The following is a 15203-nucleotide window of genomic DNA, read 5'->3' on the forward strand; positions in this document are numbered from 1 at the left end:
GTCCTTTAAAATTTCTGTTGAGAGGAACATTGCAATCCTAATGAATTTACCTTTGTATATTACTTTTTTTGCTTTTCTCTGAAAAGCTTTTAAGGGTCTTTCTGTTTGACATCTGAGATTTTGTCCTAGATATATTATGGAAAGCTTCTTTTTTCTTTTTAGTTCATTGGTGTTCTATAAGCCTTGTTTACTGCTATGTTGAAATATTTCCTCATGCTTTGAAATTTTTCTAATATTATCGGTAAACAGGTTTTTTTTTTTTTAATATGTGGTGCCTTCCAATTTTCCTCTAACACCAATTAATCTTATGTTAGTCTTCTTAGCATCACCTAATAACTATTGAATGTATTTTTCTTCTTTTCTTATCATTTTTAAAGCTTTTCTAAGTAACTCACTGTGATTTCTTATTTTGTCCTCAGTTTCAGAAATGCTATCTTCATGTTGGTCATTTCTGCAATTTATGAATTCTATGTAATATTTATCTCCAGAATTTCTGTCTGGCATGCTTTCATGAAATCTGTATTTTTGGTGAATTTGTCTGTCTTGGTTACCTTCCTCTTGTTGCTGGGACAAAATACCTGACACCTAAAATTAAGGAAGGAAAGGTTCATTTTACTTACAGTTTGTGGAGGTTTCAGTCCATACTTGGCAGGATACGAGGCAGAGTGGCACATGGCAGAGGGCTACAGCTCATGGTGGCAGAACACAGCAAAAGCAACAAGCACAAAAGGGAGGAATGGTGGCAAGCAGCCTCTTCCTGTCCCTTACATATGCAAACTATCCACCCCAGGGCAGGTGTAGCTCTCATACCCATAATGAATCAAACTCTAAAAGCCTGTCCCATGACCTCATGAGGCTTTGTGGGGACACCCAGACAGAAACCATAACACTGTCATTTATATTTTGAATCATTCTGGTAAAGTCTTTCACTTTTTTAGCTCTTCTAATTTCTTCTTTTGTTATATGTTTTCCCTATCTAAGTTGGTCAGATTGTTATCTCCATTATCTTTTGGGTCATGTTTTCTTCAAACTCACCAAGTTTCTTACTCTTCTTTAATCATTTTGTACAGTTGTACGCCTAATGTTTGCTTTCTTCTCCATTAGGGGCCCTTGGATCTGCTTTGGGAAAGTTGGGGGTCTTTGGGGGATTTTTGCTGCCTTGCTTTTTCATGTCTGCATAGGGATGTGTGTTTGTGTGTGTGTGTGTGTGTGTGTGTGTGTGTGTGTGTATTTTTCCTTTTTTAGGTCCTGAAGGTTGGGGTCAAGTAGCTTGAGAATTTGCTGCTGATATGAATACTTTTAGTTAGAGTCTATTCTTCAGTGATGTGCCTGTAGCTTTATTTGCCTAAGTGTATTGTTCACCTGTACAAGCTTTTCAATTTAATTCAGTTGGGCATTATGTTGTAGGGACAGAATCTCTTCTGGTTATAACAATGTCAACAGAACCAAGCATACACCAATCATAAACATTCAAACTCATTTTGGTACTTTAATATTTTTGTTAATACCCCTTGAAAACTATATCTTATTGGTGTGTTTGAGATATGAGGGAATAGAGAGGAAAGATTGAAATATATCAATGGGAAGAGATGAAGTTAAGAGAAGTGTCCATAGGTAAAATGAAAATAGATGGTAAGTGAGCCTTTGGAGTTATTTTGTAGCTGGAGTAAAAGACTGGGCATAGAGAAAGTTTGGGAGAGCAACTGAGTAGTCAAGAGGGTGCATGCAGATGGGCAGCAGTGTATTTAGAGATTGTAGGGGGCTGTCTGAAGGCTTGTACCTATTAATATGTTCGTTGAACAGTTTTGTTTGGTTCCTCTAAGCCCAACGTTGTTGAGGATTATCCTAATATGCTCTTAAATGGTACTGTTTAATTTATAGCACTGGTTAATCCTTATTCTCTAATGCACTTACATGGTTCTTTGTTATGCTTATGCTGTGAGATGGAGAGGGGAAGAGGGTAGAGAAGATGTTTGGGTCAGAGAAGGAGAGAGAGTTGAAAGATAGGAAGGAAGACACTGAAAGAAGAAATAGGTCAAGTAGGAAATCCTTGAAGTTTAAATTATTATAATCATTTAATATCAGTAAAGAAGGACCACAAAAAGAATTACAAAAGTGAAACACAAACAAAAATAAAACAGAAACAACATAAACCAACCACAGTAGTCCAAGTCTAACAAATTAGCAAGGTTACAATAACTACAATTGCCAACATAGGAATAGAAAAAAGAATAATGACATTCACATAGTTGTTACAGCAATAGCCCAGATCTTCCTCCTCGCAGCTCCCTCCTTGCTGGTGTCACTGGCTTCCATTAGCCATGCAGTTTCCTCCTGTGCTCAAGACAATTGTCTGTTGAAGCTTTGATGACTGTTGATGCCCCCTAACTTGTGTCCTAGTTTCAAGCTCTGAATGTGTCCCCTGCAGACCTCAGTGGATCCACTTATCTTGGTTGATTGGAAAGTAAATATCTAGGACCACTGCCTCTCTGGTTTTTCTTGCCCATTATATGGCCCAAAGGCCACTATCTCAGGTGCTGACCACCGTTGTTTCATCCTCACCTGAAGAAAATGCAACTCTTTCTCTCTCTCTTGGCTTCTGGGAGTTGTGCTCTTGCTGCACAGTATGTATGTATGTACTTATGTATGTATGTATGTATGTAGTTTATTACATTATTATTATCTTTCACTTCCTTCTGTTCTTCTCAGTGAAGCATTGCTGGGTGCCCTCTCCTCATATAGCAAGCTCTGACAATACTGGGTATGGTACTGTTCCACATATTACACACCCATTGAATATAGGAAAATATGAGGCTTATTATTATTATTCTCATTATTATTAAAATTATGTGTGTTGGGAAAACAGTCTCTCTCCCCAGTGTGCTGCCATCTGCAGGCTCTGGTGACCAGAGCAATGGTTCATGGCAATTAGGTTTTATCCCATTCTATCTTCAGCTTCTTTGAGTCTCTGGGTCACAGCTGCCTAAACTCACCATGTCCACTAGGAAGGATAGCTTGACTGTGGGTTTTTGTAATATGTCACACTGTCATTGAAGCCCAACCCTTTCCCAAGATGGTGTAGCTGAAGGGTCTAGGGTGGGAGAATGGGGTACCGTGACCCAGGCATGAACAAATTTCCCATCTCTCATCCTCTAAACTGTGGATTTTAGTCCAGCTGGGCTATCTTTTCCTCTCATATCAGACTTTATCTCAGAGTAACTGCTTTTCTCCAGCACTAAATCATACTTACTTCTCATTGCTGGTGTCCCCTGTTGGGCTATGATGAATCTTTTTCACAGAACTTTAAAATAATTGATTAACGGAGAGAATAAGGTAGATAGCACACTGTACTGCAAATACTGTAGCATGTCAGTGATAACTGTGTAGTGACAATAGAAATATAAGGAAGTCCAAAGTATTAGCAAACATTTATTGTGACAAGCTTATTTTATGCCAATCTCTGGTCCTAAATGCTTTATACATACGCAATACTTTAGAAACCCTGGATGAGTTACTATAATATTTATCACCCTCATTTTATAGATATGATAATTAAGATCTACATAGTTCAGAAATGTGGTGAAACTCAGCTAGAAAACAATGAAGCTGCATTTTAAAGCCAGACACACTTGCTCCAGAACTACCATCCTCACCCCTTTCACTCTTTGGAAAGCGTGAGCCTTTCTGCCCGCATGTCACTCACCCAGCACACTTTATTGCATGGGATGTTTTCCTCTAAACTAGGAAACAGGTTTGTATAAGAACCTAGAAGTGCAGCATCCTTAGTCAGCATATACAAGTGAAAACTTTATCTCCTTAGCATCATGCTAATATGTTCCACTATGAAATCACTATTACTACTGTAAAAGAATCACTTAAACCATAATAAGCAACATCATCTTTAGATAAAAATTTACATATTTTCTTCTTTCAAACATTTTCCATATGCCTTTGTACTCTACAAACCTATGTTCCCAAGGTAACTGGTTCACATTTACATGATGATAAAATAAGCCAAAGTTTCCTTTAATAATAGTGAAATTGTTGTTTGTCACTTTAAAAATGGGAGAGATTGGATCAAAATGAATGCTGAAATCAGGTGTGGCATAACGCTACTCTATGAGAATAAAGTGTGTATTAAAGGAGTAAGTAAACGCAGTTTGAAATAATGATTCACTTACCATACATCTATTGAATATTTTACTAATCAAACATGAGTATCAATAGATATACTAAATGAAAGACTTTCCATATAATTAACTTCATATTAGAAATTATAATCTGAAATTACTGTGATATTTTTCTAAATTTTTTGATAGTGGCTTGACCTTTAAAAATGTTTCTTTATGTAGGACCAAAGGTACTGCTTTCAGATACAAATATGAAATATGACAGAAGATCCAAAAAAACGTAAATAGCCCCGAATATGTAAACTATATTCCAAAACACCTTAATTTACAAGTTAAGTACTTAAGAACAGGATGATTCTTTGACCTAAACGTTATCATTCTGATTATGACCACTAGCTATTTTACCAAAGCCAACTGAACTCAATGCACCTACAGTGAATGAGGCTTTTTCTGCTTATTGCCATCCATGTCACTTCTGCAATCAACTGTATTTTCAAAACTTTAGCTCAATTTTTTCTTCAGTGATTGCTTCATTAATTTGGTTTCTTTTTTGGTGCCGGGAATTGAACTCAGGACCTTGCGCTTGCCAGGCAGGTGCTTATGCTGCTGAGCTATATCTCTAGCTCTGCATTAATATTTTTGAGGTTTTTTCCTAAATTATGGATACAAGTCCTTTATCAGAAATGTGTTTTAATAATATTTTCTCTCAGACTATGAATTTTCATTTTCTTAGCAGATCAATGAAAGACCTGAAAATTTTCAGTCAATTTTTAAAAATGAATTACACTTTTAATTTTGTGTCTCAGAAACTTTTGATCAAACCAAAGTTATAAATATTTTCTCCTAGGACTCCTAAGGTAAGTATTATATGATAGGTTTTTTAATTCAAGTGTATGATCTATTTTGACTTAGTATTTAAACGGTACCAAATATTTATTATGAATCTACAGAAAAATAGTTGAGATATGAGCACCACATTTTATACCATATTTTGTATACTATTATGTTATAGTGTCCAGTTCTATATTATATTTTAAGTATTTTCTCATTTAACTGATTATGACAACTACTGCATTCATTGAGTGAAAAATTATATCCATGTTTTTATTTTAAAGAGGATAAAAATATAAAAAAAATGAAGATGAGAAAAATGAAGTAAAAGAGGTCACAAACTTAGAATCAGTAGGTGAAAACAGCAGTGAAGCCACGTTGTCTGACTCAAACTCACACGCTGTCCAGTGTTTACAAAAGAAATCGGTAGCCAGGAAAGGTGGTGCCTACCCGCAACACCAGCACTCACCAGGCTGAGGCAGAAGGATGACAAGTTTGAGCTCAGCCTGGGTAACGTGCTGCCTTAGAGAAACCCTGTCTCCAAGTTTAAACAATTTAAAAGGGCTAGGGTAGCAGCTCAGTGTGAAGGTCCTGGGAGCACCTCCTCCACTACCACACGCAGAAAAGGGAAATTGTTTTCAACAATAAAGCTCCTATGATATGAACAACTGGTAGCAATCAGAATTGAACTATTTTTTCCACCTCACTGGAGCTTGCTGATCTGGACTCCTCATTCCCACTCTGTCAGCTCCAGCTGCTCCTCAGATGCCCTGGTGAATGCATAAACTGATGCTTTTGAATGATAAAGAAATTGACATCGCAAAATGGAATATCACTCAGCAACAGGAAGATTGAACTGCAGACACACACAGCAAAGCGGATGACTCACATACATTATACTGAGAAGGGCTAGGTTTTTTTCTTTCAAAAGCCTACATTTGTATGAATATTGGAAAGAGGACGAAATAAATCCATGACTGGAAGGTGGGGGCAGAGAAGGGGTTCTCTACAAAAGGCCTCAGAAAAATATGGGTGATGGTGATAGAGTTGTACTACATCTCAATTCTGGTCTTGAGTACATGCTGTATGTCTTTGGACAGTCTGCACAAAAACGAATGAATTTATTTTGTGCAAGTTATATTTTAATAAACGACAAAAGAATAAAATATTTTTTATTAATAAAGCTATGTTATTCTAACAAACAGGGCTGGACCAAGCAAACCAGTCAGCTTCCTTCTTTATAAAGATTGGGGGGGGACTGGGGATTTAGCTCAGCGGCAAAGTGCCTGCCTGGCAAGCGCAAGGTCATGAATTCGGTTCCCGGTACCGGAGAAAAGCCAAAAAAATAAATAAATAAAGATTATGGGGAGTCTCTCAGCACCAAATTCTCTTCTCTGTGTTCTTGAGACCCAGCAGGTACCTCCTCAGTGGTGTGAAACTGAACTCAGCAGTCCTTGAACTGCTTCCTCTTTGGAAGTGGGACTTCCCAGCAGATTTACATGAAGTTACGTTTTTTTTTTTGTTTTGTTTTGGTTTTTCTCCAGTACCAGGAACCGAACTCATGAACTTGCGCTTGCCAGGCAGGCGCTTTGCCGCTGAGCTAAATCCCCAGCCCATGAAGTTACGTTTTAAGGATCTTGTTGCTCTTGAATCAAAAATATGCATGTCTTGATGAAAGTACAGTGAAGCTGGGCGTGGTGGCACATGCCTGTAATCCCAGCACTTGGGAGGCTGGGGCAGGAGAATCACTGTAAGTTCGAGACCAGCTTGGGCTACAAAGTGAGCTCAAGGCCAGCCTGAAGTGCATAGTGAGACCTTGTCTCAAAAAGACAAAAAAGAAAGAAAGAAAGAAAGAAAGAAAGAAAGAAAGAAAGAAAGAAAGAAAGAAAGAAAAAAAGAAAGAAAACAAGCAAAAAAGAACAGTGAGACTTTAATAAACTTGAAGTAAGCATGTCGGACCTCAGTCAAGCATCTGGACGTGCAAATGTATTTGACAACAGTGATGCTATTTGTCCTGAGAAACCCTGCTGCCTATTAGAACATTTATGAATAATACTATACTGTACCTTCATCTTTGTCTTACTAGCCTCTTGTAGGAAGTCTAAAGGGTAACTTGTAGTTGGTGTTCCTCATGTAAATTAGGTCATTACCCTTTTAAAGGCAGAAAGTCTCCCTTACAGGATGGAGCTTTCTGAAAAACAGACTTGACCTTTCTTTCTCTCTGTTCAGGGCGCCTGCAGAGCTAGCACTCATTAGCCTAAATTTGACTCCATGACATTTTTACTTAATTTTCTTTTTTTTTCTCCATGTTGGACACATGGGGCAACCATTTATGTTCATTTTTGACCAAAGATGCTCTCTAATCTCTTTCCAGCTGTGGCATTTGTCATTCAGTCACATCAAAATGTGGTGTGCCTTCTTTCCACATGGCGTTCCCAACTGTTAAATGATTTAGAGAAGGAGCTAGATACAGCTCTATGGACTTAGTGCTATTTAATTAGTGTTAGGCAATTTCCACTGGAGTAGAAATATATTTTTTGAAGTAGTAGATGAAACGAACAAACAAAAGTTTTAAAGCCCTAGTTTTAAGTATGCTGGATTGGTAATAGACTTAAAACCAGTGTGCTTCTCCATTAAAATTGATGATTATGACATCTTTACCAACACCATCCTACCTTGGAGCCAAGAGGTCATCTCTTAGAGCAAACACATCTCTAGAAAGCATTGCCACAGACATTTTAATATATGTCAGAAAATGTGATCCAGTTATGATTCTGGTGAGCTTTGATTTTGATCTTAAAATACTATATTAATAGATTATTAGGAGGCAGTGAAATCCAGAAACTTACAACTGTTCATAAGCAATATGAGTTTTGATTGGTCACGTTATGGTATCCATATTCACCAGTCTCCAACAGTCTGTTAGTTATGTCAAGGGGGAACAGGTGAACAAGTGTTGGCAGCATACACTCATGCACTTCATGACACAAATGGTCTAGGAAGCTATAGACCAGAGAAGAGAGCTGTTTATCTCAGAGGGGTGTCCGTGTTCCAGAGAGCTTCTCAGAACGGGAGGCCCTGCACCGAGGAACGGCTAGGAGTGAGCCGCATGAGGGCCAGCTGCTTGCGAAGCCTGTGGAAAGCATGTGTGAGGCTGATGAGGAAGCCTGTGTCAGTAACGGTGAGAGCCAAAAGAATGCTGAGGAACGTTCTTGGCCTCTCAGAGTGTAGATACATGGCATTAAAAAATCCCATTTTCTACCTCTCTTCCTTTAGTTGCATAAAGTTGCATTTTGTAGCTATCTGAAATAAACCTATTTCTTTTTATTGACAAATCATAATCGTGTATATTTCATAACTATCCTATATTAGTAGCTTCTCCCTGGCAGGAGGCATTGCTGTTTCTACAGCAGGTGTTCTACCGTAGCCACAAAGCTGTTTCCTAAGGAAGAATTAAACTTTCCCTTGTTAACGGTGACTCTGCTGGTTCACGAGTGGATCCTAAAGTACTTCTTGAGCAGGGTTTTAGGCTGGTCATCAAACACTCTGATTATCCTGCTGCTTACTTCTGGTTTAAAAAAAGAGAAGAAGAGGGAAAGGGAGGAGAATTTCTTTATGAGCAGGAATGGATGTTAACTTTCTTAATTTTCCTAACAGAATACAAGCTTCAAAACCCACATGCCTCATATATAACAATGCCTAAGGCTCTCTACTTGAACATTAGTAATTACATACCATATACCTGAAAGCATTGAGCATAATTAACTGTTCTATGACCTAGAATATATAATTATTATAAATCATAACTGTGCTAAGTAAAAGAGACTGTTACATGCCTCTTGGGCAAGTCAACCAGTAAGTCCTGCTGCATGATCATTCTGATGAATCATTCTCATTTAATTGGTTCCAGCACTTTGCAGCTCTATGAATTATTTTATTATTTAGTCATTTTCTCTCCTTGATATGTGTTGATAAAAGCTTGATAAATGTTTATGGTATTTTTCCAGTATTTTGCTTATTTATTATTATGGTTTGATGTTTTCATTTAAGTTTTTATTCATCAGGTAACTTTTTATTTTAATGTAAGATAGGAGAATGAGATTCTAAATTGTATTTACTCCGCATTGGTAGTTGTTACTAATTGTTAATTATTTCTTAATGATGTTTCCCTTCTCCATTGATGTATATCTCTTATCATAATTTAAATTCATGCATAGGCTAGATTTCTCAGTTAGCAATTCTTTCTTATTGATGTTTCTTCTTGTACAACTACCACATATTATTAAATATCATTTCATAGAATATTTGTCATCAAACAGGCCTAAACCTCTTCATCATTGTCCCACTAAACTTTTCCATTCTTATCAGAACATTTTTTATCCTTAAAGAAGGACTGTACTATAATTTCACTAAGCCCAACTATTTGTTACCATACTGAGCTAAATATTCTCTCTCTCTTTTTTTTTTTTTTTTTTTTTTTGGTATGGGGAATCGAACTCAGGACCTTGCACTTGCCAGGCAGGTGCTTATACTGCTGAATTATATCCCCAGTCCTTGGTTGAGACCTTTTTTTTTTTTGGTCTTTTTTGAGATAGGGTCTTGCTATGCAGTTCAGGCTGGCCTTGAGCTCACTTTGTAGCCCAGGCCAGTCTTATACTCACAGCAATTCTCCTGCCTCTGCCTCCCAAGTGCTGGGATTACAGGCATGTGCCACCATGCCCGGCTAAATGTTCTCTTTAAATTATAAACTTCTGGTGTTCATGTCAGCAGTGCATATACTAAAAAAAAGATTATAAGCTTTTGAGTTCTCATATATCATTTTACTTGTGTATATTAAAAATAATTCAACAAAACCCTTGTACTTAAATATTCTGTTCATCCATTCTAGACTTCATTTTCTTCTTGAGCAGGTCTTTTCTTTGTTTTGTGTGTGTTATTTATTCTAAAGATGATCCATTGTTTCTAGAAAAGGTAGAAACAAGATTACACTTAACTCATGCAGCTTGTCTCTGTAATCATTAAACTGTTATTTCCTGTAGCGAGGCCTCTGTACGTACCTTTCTCTGTTCATGAAACTCAGCCTTTTATTCACTTTTAGCTTTTTCAAAGCATCAGCTTTCTTTCTTTTAGCCTTCTGGAGTGGTCGCCGGTTCTCTGACCACAGCCACTTTCCTGCGTTCATCCAGCCTGACCTTGCACTGCCCTTGTGTGACAGACACTCCCTTTCTGGGGATGAGTCTGTGCGAAAGTTCCCTGGCAGTATCGTCAGTGTCTCTACTTACTGCCCCCTAGACTTCCTTATTAGTATAGTTCATTAATAATTATAATATCAATCTGGTTTGTGATAACTTTTAACTACTTTTGTAGCCTTTTGATTTCTTTTTTTGTTTTTTTTGAATGGCCATGCACTTATGAGATTCCAGAATTTTCTGAGCTACCTAATCAACATATTTGAATACGTTTTGATCTTCACTATCTCTAAGAGGATGCACTCATTACACCATCTCCACATACACCCTGCCAAGTTCTCAACATTACATCTCATGAATGTTTTTTCTGGACAGATGTGAAGTCAGAAATGGAGTTTCTTTTTCTGTTTTTCAACCCACAGGAAGTTGCTGTTGAAAGTGTCTCAACATGCACTGATCAAATATTCTTGTGACTGGGAGCTGAGGGATCTTCCTTTTGCTAGACTCTAGACTTTTCCAGGTTAACAGAGATTGAAATGTGCAATTATTTTGAACAGTGGTTGCATAAGGGAGAATCTGAAAAGTGGCTTGGACAGAGCAGCAGAAATCCCCCCCCATACCAAAAAAATGAGCAGCCCTAGGGTGTAGGTAAGTGTGGATGGGGGCAGAAAGAGGGATGTAGATAAGCACAGACTGAATTCACAATCACTGTCACACGCTCCTGGACTCCAGGCACAGGGACCTGTCTTCTCCATTGCCTTCCTTCTGCACAGTGGGGAGTCACTTCTGCTAAACACTCTGACCATGCTCCAAACATAAGGTATTGTGAATCCACAGCAAGTGTAAAGAAATATATGGACAGTTCTGTGTTACCTATAATGAAATAAAATCCGACTATATAAAAATGCTTCCTCTTTCCTTTATCTCATTCTCTGCCTTTCGAAATACTCTTCATCCTTGAAGATTCTGTACAATGCCCCTCGTAATGAAGCTTTCTGGTAGATCCAGGCACCCTCAGCCACCCTTTCTTCTGCGTTTCTGTTTTCATACTTTGTATTATTATTTAAGATATTGTCGGGGCTGGGGATTTAGCTCAGTGGCAAAAGCACCTGCCTGGCAAGCGCAAGGTCGTGAGTTTGGTTCCCAGTACCGGAGAAAAACCAAAAAAAAAAAAAAAAAAAAAAAAAAAAGATATTGTCATTCTTATTTTGTTTTGGAACCCTCAGCAATAGTACGATTCCTTAGTTTTCCACTTCTAACATATACTGTAGTACATGGAAGTTTCAAAATATATTTGTAAAACATGGTGTAAATCAACCTGGAGATTTTAGAACTGCTTGGCCTCCACACGCTGCCTGTAGAAAGTTATGGAAATGTTGTAGTTTTAGAGGCTTGCTCTTAGACCTGTGACCAATAAGTAGAAGTTGCAGAGAAGTGTTGGAGGCTTAATATAAAGAACTTACTAATTTGGGCTATCTACAAATGCAATAAACTGATTGTAAATAGTATTTATTCTACCACTGAGTGCTCTGATCCAACAAAGAATGAACTCGTGTGTGTGTGTGTGTGTGTGTGTGTGTGGGTGTGTATGTGTATGACAGGAGGTAAAAGCAGATATGTTTTTGTTTGTTTGTTTGTTTGTTTGGATTTTTCTTCCCCAGTACACAGGACTAAACCCAGGCCCCTTGCATAAGCATCCACTCTACTGAGCTACATCTCTAGCCCTTTTTAATTTTATTTTTAAGATAGTATCTTGCTAAATTGCCATGACAGCCTGAAATTTGCAGTCCTCTTGCTTCAGCCTCCTGATCAGATGAGATTATCAGTGTGCGTACTACACCTAGCGTGAATACAAGTTTTTTGTCCACAGAATATTTCAAAACAATGTGTGTGAATTTATGTAGAGGCACTTGTATCCACAAGATATACTCAATATTATAAGTTTGGGTTTTTTTTGTACTGGGAATCGAACTCAGGACCTTGCGCTTGCCAGGCAGGTGTTTATGCCATTGAGCTATATCACTGGCCCTGCTCAATATTATAGATGTGAAGAAAAAAAACAAGCAAAGAAACAAAAACAAACATAAAGGTTTGCACAATAAAGCTTTTAGAACTTTGAAAACCTTTTCTTTGGGCCAGACTTCACGATTCAGCCTGGCAACACTGGCTCTCCTGTGCATGCAGACCTTAAACAGATCTGAACTAGGTTTTATTTTTTGCAAAAATTCAAAAGCAACTCGTTGTTCTTAACTCCAATTTGTTTGGAGGGGAGAGATTCAAACTATGGAGTCCACGTGGAATGTGTACTAATTTTTTTTTTTTTTTTTGGTTTTTCTCTGGTACTGGGAACCGAACTCACGACCTTGCATTTGCCAGGCAGGCGCTTTTGCCGCTGAGCTAAATCCCCAGCCCTGTGTACTAATTTTTGATTATAAACAGAAATAATTTCTTTATATATTTTATATGAAATCTTTTATTTCCCCAACATTTTTAATATCTCTGGAGGTGAGGTGTATGTAACAATAGACATATTATATTTGATTCTGGTGTTTAAAAATCCTTCCCAGTGACACATAAAGATACACCTTATAATCTGTATTGTTTTAATGGTCAAAGAGATATGAATTGAGTAATAGTAGAGCTTGTGTGACTTTCACTTCAGTACTGGCTAACTTCAGAACCCTTATTACCTAGTGTAGTACCTTAATCTCTAAGTCTGTTTGCTCATTTGTAAGCTGAGAATAATAGGTGTGTCCTAGATTGCTTCTGAAAAGTAGAAGAAGGCAATGCTTTTAGAGTGTTAAGCATTTCTTCATGTCAGTCACAACTTCTCACAGCCAGAGTTAATATGTCTCCCAAATAGCCAAAAGTACCAGTAAAAATGCTGAAAATCTGAGATCTGCCATTATTTTGTCATGCAAATAATGTTGACCTCCAGAGATTATTTATTTTCCTTTAGAAGCCTCATTTCTTGTGTCCTGCTAACCAGTTTACTCCATTTTGAGCAACAATTTATAATGTACCTTAAAGGAACTGATTATATTAGGGTTTGGGGCTCAATTACTTGTTTCAAATGCTCAGTGACTAAGGAAAGCATGTCATTTTCTCCTCTTCTGTGCGCTGGAGTATAACAATAGACTGTGAATAGAGCAAATCAGAGAGACACAAATACCAATATAAGGGGCCCATTGTGCTACTCTGTTGCCCTGTCATGTGGTTTTAATTTCAGCTGGCTGATTGATTATGACAGACTGACAGATAACACATTGTTTCCTCCTTGAAATCTCTAGACGTGCTCTTGTTCCTATTCTTACCTGTCCATTTTGATTCCCAAACTTAAATGAAATGGAATTACAGCATCCACTTTGTTTTCCTGTGCGAAGTGATTATCTCTGAAGTACACTTTTGTGATTAGGCCAGACGGCATGCGTATACTCGCTAATGCTGATTTCCCCCAGGGTGCAGAACAGGTAAACTCATAATGAATGGATGTTGTGCTTTGATTTCAAATGGATGTAAAACCTCACCACGCTTGGTAGTTTTATTTTAAAAATGTGTTTAATTATTCTAAAATTAACAGGAGAATATTAAAATTGAACTTTAGAAATACGACATTTAAACATAAGTCAAGGGTGCTCACTGCTTATGAATGTTAATCCCCTTAAAAATGGAAAGAACAAATTTACCTGGCATAAATGGGAAGAGGGTGTCATTGAAAATCTTTAGTTTAATTATTTATATTTTTCCTAATTAATTCCAAAAATGTCTGAATGCAGCCTTGTATTTGTATTGTCAAATTTTAGTGTTCCTTATTTTGAAAACTGCAGTAATTAATTATTCAACTAATTACTGTCATAGTATTGTCACAATTGTTTGGACCTGAGGGGTAACTTTGAGGTTCAGGGGAGAAGCTAGAAGTTAACATTTGCATAAGGTATATAACTATTTCCTTTAATATTTTAAGAAAAAATTTTATCCATGAATGTGCACAGATTTAAAGAGAATTTTGCATTCACTAATTAGACACACTTTGACCAAACCACCAAAATCAATGATTGGTACCCAAAGTATACCTGTCTTACTTACTTACTTCAAATAAGCGTTGTCCTTAATACTCAAGTGGGAAGTACAATACACAACTTCATTCAACAAGGAAAAGGAAAGAATTCAGAATAGTTTTCTCCCAAGTCCTTCTGAGATAAAACTTCATGAAATCAAGGGAATGTGGCTCAGTTCTAACATCAGTAAAAGTTTGAACTTGAAGACGCTGGAGAAGTCACTGTCATTGAAACCTTCTCTTTTCAGGTATGACAAGCTGAGGCTCATGGTGATTAAGTGAGATGTCACTCAGGTAGTGGTTCAGCTTCGCGTGGCTCTTCTGACTTCCAGGATCATGTCCTCTGCACTCCACTGTGAAGCCCCAGCTCCCGGCTCCTGCACGCACATAGGTCTGCCAAGATGCCCCCATCCATTAGAACATTCAGAGAAGATCTGGTCTTTCATTTTCAGTTCTTTGTACCTTTGTATTTTTCATTTACACAACATCACAAAAGCCATGCACCACTTTTATAATACAATAAGACATCGTGTTGAAAAATACAATTTTAAATATTTACAATTTAGTGAAATAATTTTCACCTTAAAAATCTACCAAGGGTGGTAAGGTTTTACATCCATTTGAAATCAAAGCACAACTATGTGCCCTGCACTGCGGTAGAAATCAGCATTTAGAACATTTCAGTATTCTGTATGAGCGCCATGTAAAATAAGAAACAACAACAAAAATAACAAAAGATGCCTTAAAGCGTAGATGTAGTTTACCAAAGTGTATTTCTCTGAATGGACTGCAGTTCAACAGTGTGTGTTTAGAACCCCTCTTTTTGGTCTGTTGGTAAAGAGGCTGCTTGGTAATTTATAGAAAATTGTCTTATTACATGTTTTTAAAGAGTTCAAACAGCTCTATCCCTTGAAAGAGAAGCTGCTCAGATTTCTTATCTCTTCCACTTATATCTGCTTTTCTGTCTCTTCATCATTTTGAAATACACTATTTTCA

The 15203-nt window shown here is 37.4% G+C and overlaps 1 protein-coding gene across 2 annotated transcripts in view; it reads left to right on the forward strand.

Moving 5' to 3' along the window:
- Prkd1 (protein kinase D1) overlaps positions 1-15203 on the forward strand; it is a 306494-nt gene that overhangs the window by 224602 nt on the left and 66689 nt on the right. The gene's annotated exons all lie outside the window — the stretch shown is intronic.

The sequence above is a fragment of the Chinchilla lanigera genome, unplaced genomic scaffold (genome assembly GCF_000276665.1).
Source record: "Chinchilla lanigera isolate Chin_1 unplaced genomic scaffold, ChiLan1.0 scaffold00008, whole genome shotgun sequence".
In the NCBI taxonomy this organism is placed as follows: Eukaryota; Metazoa; Chordata; class Mammalia; order Rodentia; family Chinchillidae; genus Chinchilla; species Chinchilla lanigera.